Source organism: Sus scrofa, chromosome 6 (assembly GCF_000003025.6).
Source record: "Sus scrofa isolate TJ Tabasco breed Duroc chromosome 6, Sscrofa11.1, whole genome shotgun sequence".
Classification (NCBI taxonomy): domain Eukaryota; kingdom Metazoa; phylum Chordata; class Mammalia; order Artiodactyla; family Suidae; genus Sus; species Sus scrofa.
This window is the reverse complement of record NC_010448.4, coordinates 38,927,969-38,948,151: the sequence shown is the minus strand read 5'-3', so window position 1 is coordinate 38,948,151 and position 20,183 is coordinate 38,927,969. Positions and strand designations below refer to the sequence as shown.

Below are 20,183 nucleotides of genomic sequence, written 5' to 3'. Positions count from 1 at the left end.
CAGTTCATTACTGGAAGTTTAAGGAAACCCAAGGAACAGCTTTATGAAGAAGAGAAGAGAGAGTTCCTGTTGTGGCTCAGAGGTAAAAAACCCGACCAGTGTCTGAGGGTGCAGGTTTGATTCCTGGCCTTGCTCAGTGGATTAAGTATCTGATGTTGCCATGTGCTGTGTGTAGGTTGCATATGAGGCTCAGATCTGGTGTTGCTTTTGGCTCTCACATAGGCAGGCTGCAGCTCTTATTTAACCTCTAGCCTGGGAACTTCCATATGATGCAAAAGTGGCCCTAAAAAGGAAAAAAAAAAAAAAAAAAGAAGAGAAGACTTGTGCAGAGAGAAAGAGGGAAGACTCCATGCTCTACTGCCACCGATATTTGGGCTCCTGGACTAGTTAAGCCCATCACTGGACAAACTTTCACTGAGGATCCACCATCTGCCAAGATTGGGGTATACCAGGGCATGACTGTAAACAGATAGCCATGGGCCTGTTTTCCTGCCTCAGGAAGCTAAACAGCCTATCTGCGGGTAGGTGGGAGTGCAAGTGCAAGCCCTCATCTATTCCACTGAGACCTAGTCAATTGAGTGGCTTTGGGAACATATAAGGGGCAGACAACATCCTAGAGGAAGTAGCCTCTGAGCTGAAATAACAGTGATATTTTTTGAAGTTCCAATGTGGCACAGTGGGTTAAGGATCTGGCATCACTGCAGTAGTGCCATAGGTTGCCACTGGGATACAAGTTCGAATCCTAGCCTGGGAACTTCCGCATGCCATGGGTGCAGCCAAAAAAAAAAAAAAAAAAAAAAAAGAGAGAGAGAGAGAGAGAGAGAGAGACTGTAACAGTGAAATTTTTGAGTCTTCCAAGTGTCAGATATTTTAATGCATGAGATAATTCACAACAATAAGAGATTAGTATTCACATCCACAACTTACAAAGAAAATATTACTCACAGAGAGGAAGCAATTTTCTCAAGTCACATGGCTAGTAAATGCCAGAAGCCAGTTTCTTTGCAGCTTGTATACTTCCCTAGCCTATCACTTGACTTCTCAATTAAACAAAGCATTCCTGGACTAAAACTCTATGTTAGAGGAATGGACAAGCCACAAGCTGGGGACATGTGCTTTCTCTCCTGCCTAAGTCTGGGACCTTGAGGTGTAGCCCCCTCCTTCTTTGGATATCCAGCTGTTTCTCTTTGGAACTAGAAGCTAGGGAGCAGAGGAAATCACTCATTATCTGAAGAAATGTGACAACTTGTTTTATCTTCATGAGATATTTGATGCTCCACCTCTTCCCCCTGCCCTGCCATCTATCACAGAGCTGTTTGAGTTGCATCCTTATTTTGGTGCTTAAATGCTTGGGCCTGATCGGAGCGGGTGGCAGATCCTGGGAAATGGAGTGGAACCCTGATGGAAATTATTAGGAATGCTTCACATTTTAAAGAGCTCTTCAATCTTTCAAATTGGACTTCAAATGTAGAAGATGGCAGGCTCTTAAACAAGTGAATCACTTCCATAATTTTAAATAATGCCCCCTACTGGGACTGGGCATCCTTTTGTGTCCAAGTTGAGGTGCTTATTAAAGTGGTTGGAATGACAATGACAATATTGCATGTGGGGAGTCCTGGAGGACAGAGTCCACAGCAGTTTCCTGAGGCCTCAGGGGACCAGTGGAAGAGTGTAACATATTCCCTCATTTAACAGAAATATATTGAATGACTACTGCATGTCACAGGCCCTGAACAAGCATAGGAGAGATATGACATTGGACAGGGTCCTCACATGCCTGTCTGCATCCTAGAGGGTAGACATGGGCAAGGCTCCATCCTAAAGGTGGCTGCTTTGATTGGAAACTGAGCTGTTGGATAATTGGGGGGCAAAAGGCCTTCCTTTTAGTCCTCACTCACGCTTTTCTGTTTCCCCCAAAGGTCCTTTTGCTGGTAGGTTGATGCTCAGGGCTTGGGTCCATTATGATGTCTCTGTTTAGAAAAGCCTTGTGGGAGGTCCCATAGTGGCTCAGTAAGTTAAGAAACTGACTAGAGCCCATGAGGATGCAGGTTCAATCCCTGGCCTTGCTCAGTGGGTTAAGGATCTGGTGTTGCAGCAAGCTACAGCCTTGGTCGCAGATGCAGCTCGGATCCCACATTGCTATGGCTGTGGCATAGGCAAGCTGCAGGTACGTCTGATTTAACCTCTAGCCTGGGAACTTACATGTGCCGCAGGTGTGGCCCTAAAAATAAAGAAAAAAAAATGGAGAGCCTTGAAAGGGAGAGTGCTGAAGGCCCAGACAAACTATAATGGGAAGGAAGTGAGATATAAAGTTTGAGAGTGGGAGGGAGTAGAGTTTTGTGAGTCTAAATTGCCAGAAGATCCAGCAGTGTCATTAGGATCTGCTCAACTTTAGTAAGCAGAAGACTATCTGTGAGAACAGGATTTCACGGTTATACATCAGGTTTCTAACAGGGCTCTAGATCTGTGTAGATGTGGCTAAAATTACATACATATGATGGTAGTTATACAGAAAACTTTTATTATTCATCCACATCTGAAAACCCAGAGATTCATTTCAATCTAACAAATCTTAAGCCCCGACTCTTCTAAAGGCCCCTTGACAAGCCTTGGTGAGAGGGGAGATTTATCAGGATTCTAGGGAAAACTCCAGGATGAGCTTTCTCTTCAGAATTCCATTTTCGAATTGCAGTTAATTCTGCTTTATATCTTGCTTCCTGGAGGGCATGCAAATGCATGTTGACCAATCTCAACTCCTTGCTGTGATATTCAAACATACTTGGGGAAATTAAAACAGTGATGCCAGTCATTAATGACCACTTAATTCTTTTTAATCAAGGTGCAACCTGCTGTGTAAATTAGCAAAGTCAGATTTGTTTGAAAAGTAAACAAAGAATAAACAAGGAGTTTATTTTTTTTAGCAATTAGTTCATTGCTAATTGTACTTGTAACCCTGGAAGATTTTGCTGAATTCAACATAGGAGCTATATTAGCTTCTCACTCCCTTGATTAGTTTTGACACCCTCTTTTATTTATTTATTTATTTATTTTGATTACATCACAGATTACATTTTTTTTTTGCCTTTTTTGAATTTTTTTTTTTATTTCCCCAATACATTTTTTTTCCTACTATACAGGTCAACATGCTCTACAGTAGTTTCGACACCCACTTAAAGAGAATTCTTTGGCTTACCTCATTTGCCTCATGCAAATATCCCTCCCTGTCATTGACCCTTTGCTGACTACCCAGGCCTTATATACAAATTGGAATGTAACAGTATCTGATCTTCCTGCCTCAATCAGTTAGATAGAAGCTCAATGAGGGAAGGGTTATTGTGTTGACAGTTCTATCTAGATTACAAGCACAGTTGTTTAAGAAATATGTGTGGAATTAATGTCATCAGGGACATTGCCTGTTCTGGCTACAGTCCGCTATGTGATAGGAAAGTTTTATAACGATGAATAGAAGAAGCAGTGAGCAGTTCAGGAAAAGATGAGGGCTCTTCCTGTCGTTCTAACTCATAACAGTGCCTCCTGCACACCAGGACATGCACACACATACACACAAACAGGTGTACACATTCTGCCTTCCAGAACAAGGACGGGTTTTAGGAACTAAGTAAGAGCAGAGGAGACATATTCTTGTGGCCATAGCTGTAGCATCTTTTTGTCAAACCCTTTTTCACTAAAATCTTTTTTTTCCCTTTAGCTTTTTTTTTTTTTTTTTTTTTAAAGGGCCGCATCTGTGGCATATGGCAGTTTCCAGACTAGGGTTCGAATCAGAGCTACATCTGACAACCTATGCCACAGCCACAGCAACACAAGATCTGAGCCTCATCTGTGACCTACTCCAAGCTCATGGCAATGCCAGATCCTTAACCCACTGAACATAGCCAGGGGTCAAACCTGCATCCTTATGGATACAAGTTAGATTCATTACTCCCAAGCCACGATGGTAACTCCTAAAATCTTTTTAATTAAACTCAATGTGTGATCAATAAATGCCATGATGTGGCAGTTCATTAAAAATTTTAACAAACTGTGTTGTAACAGATTTTAGAATAAAAAATCACGTGCTTCCTCCTCATACATTGGTTTTGCCATTGCTTATTTTTTTAATAATGATTTTTATATTTTCCATTATAGCTGGTTTACAGTGTACTGTCAATTTTCTACTGCAAACCACATTGACCCAGTCATACATGTATACCTTTTTTTTTTTACATTATCATGCTTGATCATAAGTGACTAGATATGGTTCCCAGTGCTATACAGCAGGATCTTATTGCTTATTCATTCCAAAGGCAATAGTTTGCATCTATTAAGCAATTTTGAGTTTATTTTTGTGCATGGTGTGAGGGTGTGTTCCAGTTTCATTGACTTAGATGCAGCTCTCCAGTTTTCCCAGCGTCACTTCCTGAAAAGACTGTCTTTTTTCCCATTTTATATTCTAGCCTCCTTTGTCAAAGATTAATTGACCTTAGGTGTCTGGGTTTATTTCTGGATTCTCTATTCTGTCCCATTGGTCTGTATGTCTGTTTTGGTACCGGTATCACACTGTCTTGATGACTGTGGATTTGTAATAGTGCCTTAAGTCTTGGAGAGTTATGCCTACCGCTTAGTTTTTGTTCCTCAGAATTTCTTTGGCAATTCTGGGTCTTTTGTGGGTTCCATATAAATTTTTGGATTGTTTGCTCTAGTTCTGTGAAAAATGTCATGGGTAATTTGATAGGTATTATTTTGAATCAGTAGATTGCTTTGGGTAGTATGGCCATTTTTACAATATTAATTTTTCCAGCCCAGAAGCATGGAGTATGTTTCCATTTCTTTGAATCCTCTTTAATTTCCTTGATTAATGTTTTCTAGTGCTCAGCATATAAGTATTTCACCTCCTTGGTCAGGTTTATTCCCAGGTATTTGATTTTTCTTGGGTGCAATTTTAAAAGGTATTGTATTTTTGTATTCATTTTCTAGTATTCATTGTTAGTACACAAAAATGCAGCTGATTTCTGAACGTTAATCTTATATCCTATTACTTTGATGAATTTTTTGATCAGTTCAAGTAGTTTTGGGGTTGAGTCCTTAGGGTTTACTTCATATAGTATCATGTCATCTGCATACAGTGACAATTTTACCTCTTCTCTTCCAATTTGGATACATTTTATTTCTTTTGTTTATCTGATTTCTGTGGGTAGGACTTCCAATACTATGTTGAATAACAATGGTAAGAGTAGGCATCCTTGTCTTGTTCCAGATTTGAGTGGGAAGGTTTTCAGCTTTTCTCCACTGGGTATTATATTGGCTGTGCGTTTGTCATAATTGGCATTCACTATGTTAAGGTATGTCCCCTCTATACCCATTTTGGTAAGAGTTGTTATCATGATTGGATGTTGGACTGCCATTGTCACTCAATTTATTCTCTCTAGTCTTCATTTCCTCATCCCCAATGGAGCTGATAATGAATAACACAAATTTATCTTGTTGATAAAATTGTTCCATACAATGAAGAATAATAAGTTACAATTTTTACCTATTAAATAGGCAGGTTTTTCTTTCTTTTCAAGGATATAACTCAGGGTTGGTCAGGCTACAAGGAAATGGATACATTTGGATACCTATGGTAGTGGGGATGTAAACTAGTAAATGTATCAAAGGGAACATTTGGGAACATGTGCCAAAAATTTTAACATATTTATACCTTTGACCTAATCATTGCTGTTCTAGGATTTGATCCTTAAAGAACTAGTTAGTGTGACAAAACTCTGATGAACAACCTTATTTTTAAAGTGCTGTATAAAAAGACATACAATTGAAATAATCTGATATCCAACAATAGGGAAGTACTTAAATAAATCAAAATATATTCATATAATGAAATAGCATGCAACTTTTAAATGACAGTTTAACATGAATTATTAACATGTATATTTTATAATTATACCTACACAAATCCATAAGAGATATCTATCTAAAAGTAAAATTACAGTTGGACAACATACAGTTGGAAAATTTACAGCTGTATATGTGCACACATGTACTTATGTCAAGGGGAAAACGTCTTAAAGGAGCAATATTTTAATGGCAGTTGTTTTTCAGTCAATGAAATCACACACTGTTGGAATTTTGTTCTTTAACCTATTACATTTGTCAAAATTTATATCTCCTTTAATATCAGAAAAAAATTATTTTAAACTTATCTTTTATGAGTCTAAGTACTTGGTAAACTAAAAAATACTGTCATATATTCCTTTTTATTTTTATTTTCTTGTCTTTTTAGGGCCACACCTGTGGCATATGGAAGTTCCCAGGTTAGGGGTTGAATTGGAGCTGAAGCTGCAGACCTATACCACATCCACAGTACTGCCAGATGTGAGTGTAGACTGTGACCTACATTGCATCTCAGGGCAATGCTGGATCATTAACATACTGAGAAAGGCCAGGGGTTGAACCTGCATCCTTATGGATACTAGGGTTCATTAGTGCTTTACCACAGTGGGAACTACATGTCATACATTCTTGTCTTATCCTTTCCAATGGTGCTCTCCACCCCCTGAGCTCTCAATGATACAGAGAACTTTGTTCATGATTGAGATCCCCACTGGCCTTCCCCTCATGGTCCTCTATCCCAAAACTGTCCAGTCTGTACCATCTGGAGGCCTGAGGCTCAAGGCTCAAAGCAACAACCTACCCAATGACAACAAAAACCGGCAACATGTTGATTACCTTGGTAATTTACTGCACATTTAGATAATAGATAATGGACTGGGGCTGTGGAGAGAGGAAAGTTCCAGCTGACACTCTATCATCTCCCAAGCTATGGATTTTGTCATTACCGTATTTACCTTGTGTTACAGTTGGTGAAGATTTTATTTATGATTGATGGCAGCAGATGGGCAATTTATTCTGCTGTTTACTATTTATGGTGGTGAATGTGGGAGTAAATGCAGTCAGAACACTTGGCTAAGCATTTGCTAATATCTTCTATTGACTGAGACACAGAAGAAGAATATCTATGGTCCATGGATACAGCCTTCTCATAGGAAAGGGCCCAGCCTACTAGGAGCTATACTGCCCAGAGGCCCAGGAAAGGAGTGCTGATCACTTGACATTCATTATCTCATGTAAGTGCCATATTCAGCTGAGAAGCACATGTGATTATCCCCAGTTTTCAGAAGTGGCAGGTAAGGAAACTGTCTCTAAAGTCACAAAGCTGGTAGGTATCAGGTATAGGATTTAAGGATAGCACTTCTGACGCTAAAACTTATTCTTTCTGCTACCCACACTACTGCAGTATCTGGGATCTGATTCTCCAAGAAGCACACCCTGAACAAATGATTGATTAAGGAAATGCTCAAAACAAACAAGTGAACAAACACACACCCAAACCAGTAAGGGTATGGAGGACACAGGACAGAGGATGAAAGGAATTCAAGAAAAAAATGTGATTCCAGGTGAAATCCCAGCCATACACTGATTCCAGGGGAACCATGGGGCATAAACTACACCTCAGAGTTTTTCCTGCTTGAAGGGAAAGAGCCTAGCTTTGTAGCCTCACACAGGTCAATCAGTGGCTGAGAGCCATCTTGGGGTGGGGAGGAGGTCATTTCCAATGGGCCAGGCAGCTCTGGCACTGAAAGGCCATCCCTGGAGGAAGGTCCAGCAAAGCAAGGGGGTGGGGAACATGTATAGCTAGTGACAGGCCTCTGAAGGGACCTGGGCAGGACACTACTAATGTGCCAGAGGGAAAGAGTGAGGCTGAGGCAAGAAAAAGCCTGGGTCCAAGGCAGGGGACAAGAACTTCAAGCTAGCTCCCCACTGTAAAGGGCCTCAAGATCAGTCCCCAAGCAAGGGGATGAATGGGATACATCTTTAGAAGGGCAAATGTGAACCTCACCGGTTAAACACATGTTCCAAATATTTCCAGCATCCCTTTGTGACCCACCATGCATCTCACCCCTCATTTACAAAAATATCCTTAAACTTTTTTTTTAAAATCAATTCCAAGGAGCTGTAGGACTAATACTCTAATACTGGTCATAATGAATAAAATTTTAATAACTGGAATGGTCTCTGTTAAATATAGGGCAAAGAGATTTTATTTTTTAAAATAAATGTTCAATTACATAATAATCTTAGATTTACAGAATAATTGCAAAAATAGAATAGAGAGTTCCCATTTACCCCTCATCCAGCTTCCCATAATGTTGACATCTTGTATAACCATGGCACATCTATCAAAACTAAGTTAACATTGGCACATTACTATTAAATAAACTACAGACTTTATTTGGATTTCTCTAGGTTTTCCACTAAGGGTCTGTTTTCTGTTCCAGGATCCAGTCCTGGAAACCATGTTACCTCTAGGAGAAAGCTGATTCTACTACTCCAAGACTGCCAAGCTCAGTGCTTCCGTTGATTTGATTCCTTCCACTCTTAATTTGTTTTTCCTCCATTTTTACACATTGCAGCTTTCCTAATCAAAACCAAGCTCTAAAACCAACCCATACATTTATTCATTTTTTTCTTCTGGAATTTATTCAACATTATTTATTTGGGACATACTAGGTACTAGGCATAAACTAGTTCTGAGACTACATTGATGAGAAAGAACATTACATGTGTGTTCCAAACAGCAGTGAAGATAATTGTTAACTCGATGAACACATAAACAGATGTGAAATTACAAAGTGGGACAAGTGCTAGAGAGGAAAAACTCCACATGAGAATTTTATCTGTACAGAGAGACAGAGACAAGGAAGACTCCTGGGCCTCTGGCCTGTGTGTCGGGTGGCTGGTGGCACTCTTCTGAGATTGGGGATGTGGGAAAACAACCAGGTTTATGGGAGGAGGATTGTGAGTTTGGTATGAAATGCCCACACAGAGATGTTGGATAGGCAGTTGGGTAGATGTGTTTGGACCTCAGTGTAGCAGCCTACTCTGATCTTTCCAGCCAGATGTATTTCTCTTTTCTTTTACTTTGAATCCCTATGACACACTGTCTAAATCTATTTTATGGCACTTATCTCAACCTAATAATAAAAATTGGAGTTTCCTGGTAGCCTAGCAGGTTGGGGATCTAGTGTTGTCACTGCTCTGGCTCAGGTCACTGCTATGGCATGAGTTCATTCCCTGGCCTGGGAACTTCACATGCCACAGGCATGGCCAATAATAAAAATAATAATGATAATGATAATAATACTACTTAGTTTTGTTCTAGAGATATTTTTCTTCTTCACTTATCTTCTGTTACAGGCTCTATGTTTCGAAAAGCATCCTTTATCTTCCCCACACTATTTAACACAACATCTGTATCTAGAAGGTACTTAATAAATGTTTATCAAATTGAATTGGAAGGCATATCAGTAGACAGCATCATAGATCTCTGATGATATCGAAGAAATGGATGTGATCTCCTAAAGAGGCGTCAAACTAGTGTTTCCCAAATGACATTTCACAGATACTTCTCTGTGATATTGATAGCTCTTCCGCAAGAGGGAGGATTTCATGGCCAATTAAATTTATGAACTCTGAGTTAAACAGAGTTAACTTGATTTCTTTACTGTAGGAATTTCAAAAGGGAATAGACTAATAAATGTTTTAAAATGTATTCAATAACTCACTCCCATCCTCACCCCCTTATTTTTAGAGTATCTAGGAAATCTAGTGTCCTAAGAGCAGTTTGAAAATGCTACAAATCTTGTCTGGTTTTCCTACAATTCATCCATAGTGGCCAACATTTCTGCAGAACGAAGAAGACATGATATACACACTGCCCTAAGAAATTACCAGAAACAACCCATTGCCAGTGACATACTCCTTCCCTGGGAATGTAACCCATGGACCCCAGGCCTGTCCTGTCCTATCCCTGACAAAGATGCTCTAAGTGACAGCAGACAGGGTTTCAGCTCTGGCATCTTTCATAGCCCCTATACTGAGTGGAGCAGGTAGCTGCTGTTCCACAGAACTCATGGATCTCTGGGTCTCCCTGGTTGACTAGGCTCCTGAACAAGGCAATCTCAGGTAGAGCAAAGCAGCATCGGATAGGAGAGGGGCTCAGGGATGGGGGGGTGGGTATGAAATCAAGCAGTCAAAGCATATGTCTGGGAAGATAGGATCTTGAGCTTAAGCTCAATTAATTGGCTTCTGTGATTGGGGCAGGCAAAGGGAATGCTTAAGTCGGAAAGGCTAGCAGGGGCAGAACCCAGATGGGCCAGGGTGTGGCATCTGAGTGTGAGAAGGTGGTAGAGGCTGAGAAGGTAAGAGAAGGCCTGGATTTTCTGCAGCCCCATTTAAGCATCTGCTAAGAGCCTGGGTGTGGACCCCTCAGCACAAGAAGGGATGCAGGGATAGAGTGGACAGAAGCAGAGCCTGGAAAGGTGCCACCCAGGAGTGCTTATAATCCTGCAATGTGGAAAAATATGCCTATCTGCAGTTGAGACACTGAGGACAAGCCTACTGGCTGCTTCTCAAGAAGGCGTGACATATTGCAGAGTGCCTTCCATGCCAATGACAGGTGTGGTCAATGATGGAGGGAGGCTTCTCCTCACAGCAGCTGAAGCCATTCACCCCGCAACACCTCACAACCCCTGGTGCTGAGCAAAGATACCTCTTACCCACACACTGCCAAGTGCTCACATGTTAGATCTGCCCTCACCACACAGGAGCCTCAACCAAGACTTCTAGGTCAAAACCCAGGCCTGGCCTTACTTCCACAATGCATCAACTGGGAGACAAAACCTACTATCATACGTTTTTATATTTTGTCTATATCAGATTCAAAGTTGGAAAACTAGACAATTATAGCCAGGTCTACTGTGGAAGCAGAGAATTAAAAGAAAGGGACCCAAACAAGAATTGTTTCAAGAACTTCAAAGGACAGGCCATTAACTGTAATTATATGGGGATGGGACAAAGAATCCCCAAAGAGCTGGGGGTATTTAGTGTTGAAAATAAAAGATTCAGAACGACAAGGAAACTGGCTCCTATATCCAAAACATTGGCTTCTGCCACATAGTGGAGGTCTTGTGATGGCTTTCTGCTCTGATCTGTTCTGATCTGGAGCTTTCAGAATACTTGGCTCAAATTGGCATAAGCAGTGAAAGCATTGACTGAGTTGTATAACAGAAAAGTACACTGGCGAAGGTCTTCAGATAGGGAGTCCAGCAAGGATTCAGTTTTTCCCTATTTCTCTCCTGTTTCCCATGTTGCCAGCTTCATCCAAAGGCTAACTTCCTTTGTGATGACAAGATTGCTTCCTTTTAGCACTTTAAAGCCTGGAGACTTCTTTTCTAGAAATAGAAGAGGGGCTATTGACGTGATGTTCTCAGAAACGATGGTGAGTTACCTCTGACTGGACCAGCTTAGGTTACAATTGCCTTCTGTACCCAATCGCTGTGGCTGGGCACATGGGGACAGCCAATTAATACAAGGGATCACATTCCCCCACTGTCCCTGAGGGTAGGAGGAAACCCATACAAAACATGCTGCTAAGAACAGGGAGATGGGGGCTTCCCTTTCTGGCAATGTACAGAAACAGACACTGGGTATCACACATCCCACGAAGACAGTTAGAGAAGCTTCTATTTGTGTGCAGTTTCTCAGAAGTCCTTGAGACTCCTGCCCCTTCTTTTCTTTTTCTTTTTTTAAGGGCGGATGGAGTCCCAAGGATCTCCCCGAGAGCAGTAGGTACAGGGCAGTGGAGAGTAGACATGTTAGTAGAAAGGTCGAGAATAAGCAGCTCATTATAACACATTCCCTTCTGTTCCAGGGTGATTCTCCACCACCTTTTGTGAGCTGGACCAGACCTACCATCTTATTTATCCTAACACACTCTCAATAAAGCCTCTCTCTAGACTCCTGATGTCTGTCTATGGAGGGCTAGAGGTATGTGTGGAGCCCTATCACACACAGAGAGTTCCCCTGGAGAGGAAGTGCATCCTTAGAGCTTCTGATTGTGAATGTGGGGGGAGCTCTCCCTCCAAGTTCCAGCCTTCCCTGTGTGCTCCCTGACCCAGGCAGCTCTATCTAAGACACTCAGACCAAGACAAGACAGGCTGCTCTTGCAGTTGGAACTAATACCCTTCAGTGGTTGACATGGACATGTACCACCCAGATTCCCCCCCCCCCTTTTTTTTGTCTTTTTGCCTTTTCTAGGGCTGCTCCTGTGGCATATGGAGGTTCCTAGGCTAGGTTTCTAATTGGAGCTGTAGCCACTGGCCCATGCCAGAGCCACAGAAATGCGGGATCTGAGCCGCATCTGCAACCTACACCACAGCTCATGGCAACACCGGATCCTTAACCCACTGAACAAGGCCAGGGATCAAACCCGAAACCTCATGGTTCCTAGTCGGATTTGTTAACCACTGAGCCATGATGGGAACTTCTCCAGATGCTCCTTTAAAGGGAGGGCTTTTTGCCTGGATGCCAGCATGTGGTCATAGATGTCCTTTAGCTGTTGGCCCATCAGAGCCACGCCCTTCCTCGAGCTGCCTGCATCCCATGATTTGGCAGAGCTATAAGGCTATAAGGGCCTGCTCACATCAGCCTGAGGCAGAACAGCTCTGAGGGCTCCAATTTGGCTACCTGAGATTCTAGGGCACATGCTACTGCTTCACTTCCTCTGCCTGATCTAGCTCCCTCCTCTTCCCTTCAGTGGTTTATCTCCAATACAAATCTTGTGCCTGAAGGCCTGTTTCACTGCATGTGCTCTGGAGAGCCCCACCTGAAGCTTCTTGCAAAGGCCAATCTCTGCAGTGTCTGAAGTGGCTTCAGTGACAGGACTGAGGGTACTACTGAGGAAAATAGAGGAAACGGATGGGCCCCTGCCATAGCAAAACTGAATTCCAGAGCCCCCTGTTTTCTTGAGACTCTCCCTAGTTGACCAAGTTATAGAATCAGTCAAGTTAGTTTAAAAATTCTCGTGCCTTCAGGTTCTGGGCTGCTAGAATAAATGTGTGAGGGAAGCAAGGTAGACATGAGGAGCACATGGAACCTGTGAGAAACAGGACCTTGTATGCCTTGCCCAAAGGCACTAAAATAGAAACAAACACACAAAATCATAGTAAAACATTATTATTATTATTGCCCTTTAGGGCCATAACCATGGCATATGGAGGTTCCCAAGGCAGGGGTCTAATCAGAGCTACTGCTGCTGTCCTACACCACAGCCACAGAAATGTGGGATCTGAGCCACATCTGTGACCTACACCACAGCTCAAGGCAATGAGCTTAACCTTAACCCACTGAGCAAAGCCAGGGATCAAACCCGCAACTTCATGGTTCCTAGTCAGATTCATTTCCCGATGTGCCACAACGAGAATTCCATTTTTTTTTTAAACATTCTTATTTGGGCAAAAAACTTTTAAATGTCTATGATTCTTAATTGTCTCTGGGCAGCTGGTTTGCAAGATCTGGACTAAGGGAAAGACTTTTGGCTCTTTTTCTGTTTCCCAGTCTGTTAATAGGACCTAGTTTAAGGGTTTATTTGGACAGCTGAGCAAGATAATTCCCAGAAATAACTGAGTGTAATTCCTGGCCCATAGATCATGCAGTAATTCCAGCTATTATTATAATCATTATACTAGTTTTGTAAAAACAAACAAACAAAAAAATCATACCAACCTTATTACTGTTCTCCACAGAACAAAATCAGTGCTACTTGGCGGGTCCTGATGCTAGGACCTGGTTTTGACAGCCCAGAGCCACCACTTTATACATTTATATGTGTCCTGAACCAATTGATTTCAACCTCCCTCTCCTCCTCCCCTACAAAAGCCTAATTTATATTTTAATTTACTGATGGTAACTGAATTTGGAGAGTAAATACTCTATAATGGAAACAATAGTAAATCACTGCCCTAATGAGTAGGCACAGAGCCTTTTTCTGGGTAAAGTTCTACATTCTGAAGCATTTTCCAAGTAATATCTCCAGCTCTAAATATTTTATGATCAGTTTGAAGCAGTGTTTGGGGCCCAGGTCTCCAAGGATGCCAAGAGAGGACATTAGTGTATGAGAAGCAATTTTCCCAGAGTAATGAGCTCTGCTGGGGCTGCATGATGAACCACTAGGGCAGCAGGCAGTCCAGGAAAGCTCCCACTAAGAATCAGCAAAGCCAGGGGTACCTTGGATGACCCTTTCCTCTTTGTCTATAAAGCAACTTCAGAGTGACTTAAGGAGCTACTGTTATTACCATCCTGAATTGGTGTAATGACAGTTAAAAGTAGACATTTCAGTAGTTCTGCACCTTTTCTATTAGAATTTTTTTTTTGCAATTAACATTTGTTATGTATGTGGATTCTACCTAGTAGTGGTAAAATGTGCCAAGACAATAAAATGTCTAATTTTTTTCTAATGATTTTTTTTCTTTATAGCTGATTTACAGTGTTCTGTCAATTTTCTACTGTCCAGCATGGTGACCCACTTACACATACAAGTATACATTCTTTTTTTCTCACATTATCATGCTCCATCATAAGTGACTAGACATAGTTCCCAGTGCTATATACCAGGATCTCATTGCTTATCCATTCCAAAGGCAATAGTCTGTATCTATTAACCACAAGTTCCCAATCCATCCCACTCCTCCCCCTCCCCCTTGGCAACCACAAGTCTGTTCTCCATGTCCATCATTTTCTTTTCTGTGGAAAGGTTCATTTGTGCCATATATTAGATTCCAGATATAAGTGATATCATATTGTATTTGTCTTTCTCTTTTTGACTTACTTCACTCAGTATGAAGTCTCTAGTTCCATCTAGTTTGTTTTTGATTTGCCCCAGTTGTGTTGTTAGTTATCCACCAGGAGTTTTTCAACCAGGAATGGACCTCAGCTTGTCCCATTCCCTATCCAATGCTCTTCTCATGCAGCACTGCTTCTCCACACACCTCAACTTCCTGTCCGCATTCCAGCCTGCAATTGTCTTACAACTAAACAATGAGCAAAAGAAAGAAGGATGGGTGCTTGAGGACCTTTTAACTAGGTACTGCATAGATTTCTTTGAGATGATACACATACTAAAGTGGGACAAAGGATAAGATGCTGACTGGAGAGCTTGCCCTGCCTGTGCCCCCACAGCTCTTATGCTCTGTGCAAGCCTTGGCCTCTCCTGATACACAGATTCCCACCAGCAAGTGCCCCTGGACTACCCATCCTGAACTGAATTACCACTGCCCCTTCCTGAATTAAAATATGAAAACTCCCCACTCCCATTTTCTTGGATAATTTCTGTGTCATGGAGGTCATTTCCTCTCTTCTCTCTTCCCTCATAGCTTGAACTTTGCCTAAGATATATGGCAGCTTTAAAAGGTTTGGATTTTATTGTGCATGGAAAATTTTAGAATATAAACCTCCATCTTTTCTGCTGACTGCCTGACTCTTTGGGGATAATTAATGAATGTCGCAGGAGATTATGGGCTGGTTTCTGTATTAAGAGTGACCTCTTCACTCCCACCTTAGGTATTTTGTCCATATCAATGGTTTCAGTGGCCCAAGGTGAGGCAATGCAGTGTCAAGTGGCACTAACTTCAGGGACCTTTCGTGAGTGGCGAAGAAACCATGTGTGGAAGATCACGGGAGGCCCTGGTGGGCTCTTTTCCCTTAATCATCCCTCCATTCCCTTTCACCTCCTCTCACCCTCATCTGACCTCTCACCTCCTCTCAGTAGTCAGTCTGGATGCTTCAGTGTGCAATTTCTTTCAGTTCACTTTGTAATTTTCACTGAAAATCTAATCCATACCTTCTGTGTCCCAGGTGCCACATGGTCAGGCAGCAAGGAATGAGACGTGCTCCCTTCCCTCACTTCTCCAAGGCTAGCAGGGGCTGATAAGCATAGTTCAGTGACTCCAGCTGAACAGTGTTAGTGTGCTGCATCAGAGGAAATGTTTTAGAGTATAAAGGTGAGAGGATTGACTCCAATAGAGGAAGCTGGGAGTGTGTCATGTAAAGATGGCAGGGGCATTCTAGACAGAGGTGAGAGTATGGGCAAAGACACAGAGAAGGAGGCCCAGTGTGGGTGAAGGATGGCACAGTGGGAGATAGGGTTAGAAAGTTAGTGGAGGAGAGTGGTATGAATCAAATGTCAGAAGATTATGTTCTGGGCATAATTCTCAGATTGCCACCAAGACCCTCAGCCCTGGTGTATACATCTCCAGATTTTTCAATTAAGTAAGAATCTATGTGCTGTTGTGAAGGATTTTTTTTTTTTTTTTAGGCAAGAAATATGGGATGGTTGTGAGAGATGCAAGCGGGCAGACAAAGGGGCTCTCTGTTGTGAACAGTTTTGCAGATGTGATTAAGTTTCCAGTTGGTTGATATTTACCCAAATAATATTCAGCTCTTAAATATTATTCAAGAGAACATTCTAGAATATTATTCATGAAAGGTAAATAAAATTCATCTCAAACATATTTTGATACCCACTAAGACATAAATTTAAAATTGTGCTTATTCTCAGTGAGTGAATCATGGACTTGGAGAATAGACTTGTGGTTGCAAAAGGGCAGGGGGAGGGAGTGGGGGTGGATTGGGAACTTGGGGTTAATAGATGCAGACTGTTGCCTTTGGAATGGATTAGCAATGAGATCTGCTGTGTAGCCCTGGAAACTGTCTAGTCACTTATGATGGAGCATGATAATGTGAGAAAAAAGAATGTATACATGTATGTGTAACTGGGTCACAATGCTGTAGAGTAGAAAATTGGAAGAACACTGTAAACCAGCTATAATGGAAAAAAAATCATTATATAAAATAAAAAAAAACATACCATTTAAAAAACTGTGCTTATTCTCAGTGAGCTCACATCGCAGTGAGGATGGCAAACAGGTGACTCTTTCGGTAATTGCTTTAGTTACATTGCATTTTAAAGTGTGTGGAAGGAACAGGGATAGTGTGTTGCAGGGCCTGTTATCACTAATGAAAGTAAAGCAATGGAGAAGGGCTGTAAGGAGATGATATCTGAAGACTTTTTTTCTGTATGTTGAGAATTTCGAAACTATTAAAGTACAAAGGTAAGATAATATGTATCCTTATTTCCACCATCCAGAATTATTAAATGTTAATATTTTGTCCTGTCTGAATCCAGTTTTTTTAAAAAGAAATAAAGCAAAAATAAAGCTAAATCCCTTTGACAAGTAGCCTGAGTTCCTTTTCCTTTCCCCTCCACAGAGAAAATTGTTGTCATGTATTTAATGGACATCTTTTCAGTATTTTTGTAATATTCTGTATCATATATGTTTGTATATAGAAGTGTTGGTTTTTATGTGATTTTACATGCAGATAAATTGTATTCATACTGTGGTTTTTCACTGTGCAAGTACTTTTCTTCCAAAGTTATGTTTCTAAGATGTCTCCAAATAGGTGACAGAATCATCATTTACAATGTGCTAGATGGGATTTTGGCAAACATTTTCTGCATAGGGCCATATAGTAAATATTTATGGTTTGTGTTTCAACTACTCAACTTACCACTGTAGCACAAAAGTAGCCATAGGCAATATGTAAATGTATGCTATGGTTCTGTTTCAACCAAGTGGTTAATCTAGATTTAGCCTGTGGACTATAATTTGCAGATCCATGTGCTAGATGCTGCCAAATAGGACTGGAAAGTGGAGCAAGAATAGAAATAAGTTTTGAAGATGGAGATGGAGTTCACCAAGCCAACAAGACTGTGTTTGTGGTATGTGGGGTGGGTGTGTGTGTGTGTGTGTGTGTGTGTGTGTGTGTGTGTGTGTGTATGACAGGGAGATAGGGTGTAGGAGGCAGTTTTGTGCAGAGAGAACTGCGTATGCCAGGGGACAGAGAGGCAGAGAGGTGTAGCATATTCTGGATTGCATTGAATACCACATGCTCAGGATAGAGGTGTCAAACAATGAGGCTGTAAAGTGCCATGACCATCTCCAGACTAGGGAACTTGGGCTTTATCCTGCAGGTGAAACAGGGGAAAGACAAGGTCATATGTGTGATTTAGATAGATACAAAGAGTACAAAGTGACTGCAGAGTGAGAAATTGGAGGGGGAAAAGTCTGATGGTAAGGAAACCCATGATAAGGCCGTCAGAAATAACCCAGGAGAGAAATGACAAGCATATGCAGCAGCGCAACAGTGGTATGGAAGGAGAAGGGAATGGATTTGAGAGGCATATAGAGGGCTAAGTCAGCAAGATGTGGGTGGCAGAGATAGCTCCCTGCTTTTATTCTCCATTTAAGAATCCTAACCAATTCAGAGAACAGGAAGGATTTGCAAATATGAAGGAGACTATGATTAATACAAAGTACTGGGAAAACACCAAGAAAGGAGTTAGTAAGGATTTCATGGAGGAGATATCATTTGGGCTAGGTTTGAAGGATGGATTCAACAACAAAAAAGGCTGCTGGAGGGAGAATGGAGAAGGGGAATTCTATGGAAGGAAAATCCTGGGCAAAACTGTGCAAGGGTGAGACTACAATATGTAGTTGTAGATTGAAGGTAGGTTGGATGTGTACACTATGCACAGGGGAGACATGGGTATGGGGAAGGAGGCTAGAAAGAAGGTCAGGAGCCAGTGAGAGAAGAGTTTTGAGGGTCCCACAAAGGTTACTTAGGGACAAACAGGAGTTATTTCTAGGTGCAGTTTGCATTTGCAATGTGTTAGATGCTGCTGAATTGTTCTCCAGAATGGAGTGAAAGTAGAAGTAGGGAGAAGCACCAGAAGATCTATGTTTTAGAAAGATCTTTATCACAACCATAAGACTTGAGAGATGGAAGAATGAAAAGGAAGAAATATATGATAGGAGAAAAAGAAAAGAGAATAAATATTTAAAAAAAAAAAGAAAGAAGGAAAGACATTTTTAGAGAGAGGCCTAGGTTAAAAAAGAGCTCTTTTCAGAGCCCAGCAGACAATCACAAATTCAAGGAAGAAGATGAATTCTGACTTTCTGCTCCTGGGGACTCATGACTAATGGAAGGTGAAAGTGCAGTCTTTAGGCACCTGGGGAGCTAGTGATGGAATTGTGAGCAGCCATTTCTTGCTTGGAACCTACCTGATCTCCTCCCTCAAATGTTAAGGAACCCCCATCCTACTGATAATGCAATCTGTGAAATTTCCCCACAGTACTAGTGTAACTGTGCCACACCCAGAGTCTCTGTTATCTTCCTCAAGCTCTGTGTAAACTCCCTGATGTATCTCCAGGACACAACTGGAAGAGATTTTCCACCTCACATAGAGGTTTAGGTGCCAGCCTTCTGTCAGGAGTCATTCATGCCATCTCCCACTCATGCCTCCAAGACAAGTCTCCACAATTCTCCACATTGTCCCTGCCCCAGGAGACAGCTTATGTGTCTACATGAACAAGACCTTGAACCATGGGTTGTGTCAACAAGGAACTCTGGCAGAGAACAGGCAGTTGTGTGGTCATCTTGGGATGGTTCTTTTGAGAAAAGGTCTGTACTCCCATCAAGGACCACTGTGCTCTGGGTTTCTGTAACCATCCCACTCTTGCCCCCTCAGACCCAGAGATGGTGACCACTCTGCACCTGCTATCCTGGGTCCCTGAACTGCCTTTGTGTTTTCCCCACACCCCAGTACACTTTTGTAATTGTCCTTTTTTTACATATAATCTCCCTCAAATTGTACTAATTTGAGCACGTTCTTGCCTTTCCAGACTGCAGCTGATACAGCCCCTACTGAAAAGTTGCTCTGCATGGCAATATGTCACTTTCCTCTGCCTCTGGTCTGGACACCCAGAGAAGGACAGGCTCCTCACAGTGTGCAGAAGATGCAGCCTGCATGAATCAGTTTCAAATTAAGCTCATTTTTCTACTGGTATACATTTAGAATAAGACATATATTTGTCACCGTCCTGGGTGGGAAGATGTCTTCTTACAGTGCATGGTGACAGCTTCACTGGTCAGGTAAGTCTAGGGACCTCTAGAGGGCACTCAGCCCTTTCCCCTCTTGGAAATGTTTCCAGTCACATTGGTGATCAACTTCCTACTTTTCATTGGAAATTCTCCAGTTTTCCTCCTTTTTCCTGCAGTCCTACATCTCATTCTGCACTGCCACAAGGTACAGCTTTTTCATTAACAGGACACTTCGTCGTGGGGAACTCATAATATTGTGGCTTCAACTTGCCTAAAATCAATGACTTCTCAAAGTCATTCAGTGCCTCCAGGAGCAAAGCAGCATAGAGAAGGCTATGGAGAGTGTCCTG

General features: G+C 41.7%; 1 long non-coding RNA gene across 1 annotated transcript in view; it reads right to left on the bottom strand.

Moving 5' to 3' along the window:
• LOC110261431 overlaps window positions 9,185-20,183 on the bottom strand; it is a 33,701-nt gene continuing 22,702 nt past the window's right edge. Inside the window, exon 3 of the long non-coding RNA XR_002345514.1 lies at window positions 9,185-11,288. This is a non-coding gene — a long non-coding RNA (uncharacterized LOC110261431). The remainder of the gene's footprint in view (window positions 11,289-20,183) is intronic.